The sequence below is a fragment of the Pygocentrus nattereri genome, chromosome 20 (genome assembly GCF_015220715.1).
Source record: "Pygocentrus nattereri isolate fPygNat1 chromosome 20, fPygNat1.pri, whole genome shotgun sequence".
In the NCBI taxonomy this organism is placed as follows: Eukaryota; Metazoa; Chordata; class Actinopteri; order Characiformes; family Serrasalmidae; genus Pygocentrus; species Pygocentrus nattereri.
This window is the reverse complement of record NC_051230.1, coordinates 1,078,617-1,086,158: the sequence shown is the minus strand read 5'-3', so window position 1 is coordinate 1,086,158 and position 7,542 is coordinate 1,078,617. Positions and strand designations below refer to the sequence as shown.

Sequence of the window (7,542 nt, the reverse complement as noted above, 5' to 3'; positions counted from 1 at the left end):
CCAGAGCTACAAACGTTAAATGCTCCCCAAATGGGGCGTGGTTTCTTACTGTTGGTTAACAGAGAACAAAGAAGATACAATCCATTGGTTACAAATAACTGCAAGATACATAAACATGACTGTGGTAACATATATGCATAATGAATAAACAGAAGGGAAGCTCTAATACGGTCAAAAGACCTTACCCACCTGACCCCATCCACCGGCTCTCCTCTCTGCAGCCTCAAGGCCACCACACAGTAACTCACAGCAGGGCCTTGTCAGTTCAGCCAGGCCTCCGGACTGATAACAGAGGCCTGGAGCCTGGGAAGCTGCAAGGAGTTGACCCCCCTATCCAGCTGGTGTCCAGTGAGAGTCCACCTAATGTTTAGAGTACCCTAGGCTACCTCTACGGTCAAGATAAAACCCACACTACCTAACCAGAAAACATCAAACGTGTGAGGCAGGGCTGTCAAACTCAACCTTTATTTCGTTTTTAATTAATGTTGTGCTGAAACCTGAACTGGCCAGTGTTTATTAAAAATACAGACACTTGTTCTACGTGGACACTTGAAATAATCAAAATTGAAGTGCTCCGTAAATTTGACGCCTGACATCCTTTTCTGTGTAAGTTAATTAAGCTAATGTTAAGCTGATTAAACTGCAGCTGAGGTGCATTTTGTTGACATGCCTGGTGATATGAGGTGTAACCCCAGTCCCATAGACTGTTTTAGGGGTGGGAGAGTTGGAGCACACATTGCCGTGCATGTTGGGGACGGTAGTGCAGCACATTGTGAATCGGGTTAATATTAATAGAAAGTTCGAATACTTTTCCGGCGGGATGGGATTGTGAGGCGGGCCTTGTGTTTGACACATGGGCTGTAAGGGCTGGCTTCAGGGTTGCGGTGCTCCTGGCCACCAGAGGGAGACAACGCGCACCTCCCAGGGCCAATCAAACCCAACGTCCTACAACCGGGCAGAGGCTTCGTGAGGGCTGAGAAGGAGTCAAACGAAGTTTGAGTCAACAGAGGCAGCCGGTAATTTGAGTAAAAGGGCCGCAAGTTTTGCATCCAGCTGCCTCTTGAGGTTCTCTTCTCTGTTCTCCGTCTTGTTCTACTTGTGTTTTTGTTGGGAAAGTCATCCGTCGCTTCAGTTACCCAGTTCCCTCTCTGGGTCTGAGGTCCAGTTTTCCCCTGGTGGCCTTTGTTCTCTCTTCCTGCCAGAACCAAAATGGGTCGGTTTAGAATTAGTTTGGATATATTTTTCCTACCTATTTCCTGGCGCTTCCTTACGAGGCGTGAACCCAGAGCCAGTTTGTGAGGAGCCTGGCCGCTTCCTATTTCCCTTGTTATATTAAAAACAGGAGGGTGCAGGTGAGCGAGTCCTCAACGAATGGGAGTAAATGGAGCCAAACGGCTAAAAACAAAGTTAAAATAGATTTTAATCACTTTCACATAACTTTCCTTTAATTTTAGACAGCAGGAGGACGAGTTTCACTAAAACAGCAAAGAAATCTCATCTGTATGTTTCCTTTATTCTACATCAAACGGGTTTGGGCAGCAGAAGGCGGGCTTTACTGCTACTGAGTGGTGCTACTGACGTCATGAACATACATGAGGCGCCGTTTTAACTCCTATAACTCGAGTTTAAAAGCTCTTAAAAGTACAAGTGGTCTTAGTGTTTTATGCCGTTCAGGAAATAAATGTATTCTATATAAAAATATTTAAACATTTCTAAACTGATTTTGCTCAAAGGCTCCATATCAACCTGTTCATTTTGGACTCGCTCGGGAGCGCCCTCTGGCGTTTGAGAAACCCAGGGCACTGTAGAGTCTGTGTAGAGATAATAAAAAGATTCTATACAAAAAAAAACAAAAATACAACTAGGAAGATACAAAAGTATGAAATAAGATCTGTAACCTGGAGCGTCCAGATGTGGAGCGTCCAGATGTGTGATGAGGTGTGCAGAAACTGCAATAGGTACAGTAAAGTGTCCGAATGTGCAGATAGATTAAATACTGAACTTGGTGTTCTTGGGTTCTCCCTGCCAGCGTTCCACAGCAGTGCTGTAGATGGATTTCTACCAGTCAGTCCTCGTTAAACCATCTGGATCGCTCTTCACTGGAAACCGTGTCTTCACTGATCCTGTTCGAAAAGCCAGTTCTCCTAAAAATACTGAGCTAAACTTGGAAACCAAGGCTGCCTTTGTGGTGGACGTGTATCTGATGAAGCGCCTGCCCGCAGTGTTTATCGACTTCCTTCTATAATGAGCCTCACACAGACCCCGTCTCCCCCACTTCCTGTGACGATTAGAGTCAGAGATGCAAAACCGCGGCGGTTTCATTTCTGCTCTTTCGGTTGAGCGCGGTTTCCTCCGAGGATCTGCGGCTTCACTTGCAGATGGAGAAGTACATTAAAAGCTCTTGGCAAAACATTTATGTGCAGCTCATCAGTCCAAATAAATAATCCAAGACATTTCAAACACTGGAAGGCCAATTACTCAGCAGTGGTGGACAGTAACTGAGTAACTGAGTATCTGAGTAACTGAGTAACTGAGTAACTGAGTATCTGAGTAACTGAGTAACTGAGTAACTGAGTAAATGTAATTAGTTTCTGTACTTTAGTATTTTTGGTGTATCTGTACTGAAGTTTCTTCGTTCTGGGCGTCTTTTTCCTTTCACTCCACTACATTTCAGAGTCTAATATCCGACTTTTTCCTCCTACATTTTGAGAAATCTGTCGTTCCTTTTGGTTTCTGTGTGTATAAAAACGTCACATGTCAAAACGAAAGAAGCGCAAAGCCAGAGCACCAATCAGGGCCCAGCGGTCACTTTGTTTAGAGCTGGTTTTGACCTGTTGGTCATACCGACCCAGTGCAGCACGCGGTTCAACGTCAGCGCAGCAGCGTAAAACTTTGGGAGAGTCTGTTCAACATAAATGATGAACTAACCTAACTTTGTGTAAATAGAGCTCAATATAGAAATATGTCCACATATGCAGTCGAGACTGACGCGGCTTTTTTCTGAATTTCTACAAACACCATTTCATTTTATAGTAAATGAGTTTGGGCTGGTTTATGTTTATGAACAGACGCCTACAGATCAACATAGTAAAGGAGCTCATCTGTGATCCTGAGTTTAAAGCCAGTTTTTATTCAACTTAAACTTGGAACTAAGTTGTAAATAAATCTGAAACTGAAACTTTGCTTGTGTGTAAAAAGTGATTTCAGAGCCACTCGGTTCTCCCTGATGGAAACTGTTTACCTTCAGTGTTTTGTGCTTCTGATCATTTTAATAGACGTCAGCGTCACTAATTAATGACGTTCTATTAAAAGACTGGTTTACCAAGAGAGACGCTGGAGGACTTTCACCTGAAATGAGTTCATGAAGCCAGTCTGGTTATAAAAATGATAACAGGACATCAGAGCCAGAATTCCTCTTTTAGTACTTTTACTTTATACTTAAGTACATTTGAAGGAAATACTTTAGTACTTTTACTCAAGTGGAGGTCTAAAGGGAGGAACTTCTACTTTCACTGGAGGAATATTTTACCCTGGGGGTCTCGACTTTAACTCAGGTACAGGGTTTGTGAACTTCGTCTTTAAAAAAAAACTTTATTACCCAGGGAAGTGTGTGATACAAATGCCAGAGTACTAGATAATTAATTTGAGTACCATGATGGAAAGTTCCAGTAACATGTACCTAAATTACACTGAAATAACCAACAACTTGTAGATTCTAAATGGTTAAGTACGAGGTCCAAACTTCAAAGTTCTAGATAACTATTTTCTGTGACATTTTATGGTAGGTTCAGACAAAGTCTAATTAAATTGCAATAACATAACAGGTTCTAGATATTAGCTGTGTAACTGAGGGGTAAAAACAGTGTAAGACCGTTTTGGGAGTATGGTAGTAAATTCCAAAGCAGTTTAAATAAATTACAATGAAATGCCCAACTGGTTCTAGATATTGACTACAAACATCAAGGTACTAGACAATTCTTTTTGGTAACATGATAAGTTCCAAGGCAGTCTATCTAAATCACACAACACCCAAAAGGTTCTACATACTACATGGTTAGGTGTGAGGTTCAAACTTCAAAGTACTAGATAATTATTTATGGTAACATGATGGTAAATTCCAAGGCAGTCTAACTAAATTACATTGAAATGCCAAAGAGGTTCTAGTAGGCTTTGTGCCCCACATCCACTCATTCAATATCTAGAACCAGTGTTTCATTTTATTGCAAGTTATTCAAACTTCCAGAACTTTCCATTATGTTACCCGAGATAATTATCTAGTTCTTTGGAGTTTGTATCCCACATTCACTCATTCAATATCTAGAATCTGAATTTCAGTGTAAGTTATTTAAAGAGTCAGAACTTTCCATTATGTTACCCAAGATAATGATCTAGTTCTTTGGAGTTTGCACCCTGCATCCACTCATTCAATACCTAGAACCTGTTTTGCATGTCAGTGTAATTTCACCGCCGTAATACCCACAGCCATCACCTCGTCCTCAGGACTTTGTGCCTCACATTTAACCAGTTTATGTCTAGATCGTTTAGAGTATCTAGAATGTAGGGGACAGTAGGGAGAGCGCTGCCGCTGATCCTCATGAGGAGCCGTGTTGTGAGGCGTTAAGTGAGAGCGTGAATGAGGCTCCTGGAGGTTCTTGTGAAATGACAGCACTTCAGATGAAGAACGAGACACGGGTTCTCACGCGGCGCAATAACACAGATGTGAAAACACATTTTCCAGCAGCTTAAACAAACACTGATTGAAATTCACCACTTGGGTGGAATTCACACCGCCTGGCAACCTAATCTCGTTCCGAGTGAGCTTGTTCAGGCGGCGGCGGCTGTCGAGGGAATTCCTGAGATCCATCAGATGCTGACGTTCTGCCCCGGTGAGGGAATACTGATCAGCGACGGCCGCGGGACGGGAGGCAGAACTCAGACATCACCTGCACTGAGACAAACGGCCCAAACCGACACCGCATTCCTGACTTAACTCATTCAGACGGAACCAGAGTGGTTCTGAGCGGTTCGGTGTGAAACGTTTCATTCTAGATAAACTTAGTCAGAGCTGTTGACAGTGGTGGTGATGGGAACCAGACGTCCCTCTAAAAGCTCCTCACAGAAAGTTCCTACATGAGATGGTTGTGAATTCACTGCCTGGTGGAGGGAGACATGCAGGGCGGCACCGCTCGCCACCCTTCTGGACCGGCTGGACCACCACTGAGCTTCTCACTTCAGCGCTGTGCAGTCCTCACCCTCAGGAACTGACCCTCCTGCCGCTGCGTAAACTGGACCTGATCTAATGAACCGCTGCTCCGCCCGTTTCCCGTCTTGTACTTTAACACTTTATACTAACACTGCTGTCCGGTGAGGTCCAGAGGAGGACGGGTTCCCCTTCTGAGTCTTGGTTCCTGTCAGTGTGTCATTATTGGCCCCTCCCAGTCCTGTCCATGTGTTTGTGTTGTGTTTTGGTCTAGTCCACGTGCTTTTTGTTTTGATCCCCTGTCCGGCCCCTTGTTTTGTGATCCCGCACCTGATTATTCCCACCTGTGTCTTCAGCTGAGTCCTGTTTTCCCTTGTGTTTTCCGCTGTGTTGGTGCTGGTCTTTGCTTGGGATGCTGTTTGATGTTTGGGCGTTTGATGTATGTGCCATTGGTTTTGTTTGGTGTTCATTCCTCCAGCCCCCATCATAGTTTTACTGGGTTTATCATCATGTCTGACTCTCCATACATCCGTGTTGGCCATTTGAACCGGGACCGTTATGACCAGGACCCTGGATTTGCCTGCCTCCTCGCTCCCCCGCATCACAGTGATTCCTCCTGCTGCTCTGAGGGAGTTTTTCCTGCCACTGTCTCCACTGGTGACGCTTACGGAGGCTTGTTCTGTAAAGCTGCTTTGAGACGCCACCTGCTGTAAAAAGTGCTACATCAATAAACTTTGGCTGGACTTGGATTTGAACTGCTGACTGTGGAGAGGCGGCAAAGAAAAAAACGGGAACTAAAGAAAAATGAAACAACGAAAGTAGTACAGAAAGGAAAAGAACCACTGAAAGCAGAGAACAGAGAACAAAATACACAGGAATGATAACTTGAGCAAGCAGGGGAATTTGGGGATTTTTTGGGGGGGGGGGGGCGGGGGACTGACAAGAGGGCGGGGCTATAGACTACAGGTTCTACAGGTAGAACAAATGACCAGAGGGCAGGACCAGATCAGCGACATGAAAACGGACAGACAGAAACAAAGACAAAGCAGGACAAGAGAAGACGTTCAACTATTGTTAAACCCAAAACAATTATCTGCGCTGGTACTTAGAGGGTTCTTGAACTGTGAGGGTTCTAGAACCGTGAGCATGGTTAAAGGCAAAATAGTCCCAAAACTTGGATTTAAATGGATCAGGCACAGCAGTGCTGCTGGAGTTTTTAACACCTCAGTGTCACTGCTGGACTGAGAATAGTCCACCAACCAAAAGTATCCAGCCAACAGCGTCCTGTGGGCAGCGTCCTGTGACCACTGATGAAGGACTAGAGGATGACCAACACAAACTGTGCAGCATCAGATGAGCTGTCGTCTCTGACTTTACATCTACAAGGTGGACAGACAAGGTAGGAGTGTCTAATAGAGTGGACAGTGAGTGGACACAGTGTTTAAAAACTCCAGCAGCACTGCTGTGTCTGATCCACTCGCACCAGCACAACACACACTAACACACCACCACCACGTCAGTGTTACTGCAGTGCTGAGAATGACCCACCACCCAAATACTACCTGCTCTGTGAGGGTCCATGGGCTCCTGACCACTGAAGGAGGTGGTTAGAACGTTATGCCTGATCAATGTATCATTAGAACAAATATAAACATAAAAAACAGCAAAAAGTAACAAATTAACAACAACAATTAACAAAAGTAACAAAAAAAACCCAAAAACATTCCATTGTTAATATCCATCTGAATAAACAGTGAAATACTGAATTCCTCAGGAAAAGGGCAGGAAATGGGTAAACACATCGGTACACATAAAATCACTAATTATTTTATTAATAATGTGTTTATTATAACATTAATGCTCTTTCTGAGCAAATAAACACGTACTGTCCAGACAAACAACTTTCTAAAATCTTCTAAAATACATACACCACTTTGAGAGGAACGTCATGGGTAAAGAAACGTGGACCACTTCTCTCACTATATATGAATATATGTAGGGCATATTATAATCACGTTTAATTATTCACCTACAGGCTGTGTATATATGCTTATGCCCTGATTTTGTATAAAAACAAGCCTGTATTCCTAACAGCAGAGGGCAGCATTGACCTAAATTCCCACTTCCAAGTACCTGTGTTTATAATCCTCTAATTGTAAACTGTTTTATCTCCTCTGTTCTCCTAACATTAACACACGATTATTTCCGGTTTCTTATCCGCCGGCCTTCCTGCAGAGGGATCCATCCAATTAAGGCCTGAATTAATGAAGGAAGATGATTTCCCCTCTTCTTACATCAGCCTCTGATTAAAGCCTACTGTTAGCGTGCAGCCGGCTCTGCTC

At 43.7% G+C, this 7,542-nt stretch overlaps 1 long non-coding RNA gene across 1 annotated transcript; it reads right to left on the bottom strand.

The window, feature by feature from the left end:
* Nucleotides 1–449: 449 nt before the first annotated feature.
* Nucleotides 450–2,224, bottom strand: LOC119261883. The gene is made up of 2 exons (XR_005129241.1): nt 1,899–2,224; nt 450–1,195 (listed from the first exon to the last, which is right to left on the bottom strand). It is a non-coding gene; the product is annotated as an uncharacterized LOC119261883 (long non-coding RNA).
* Nucleotides 2,225–7,542: the final 5,318 nt, after the last annotated feature.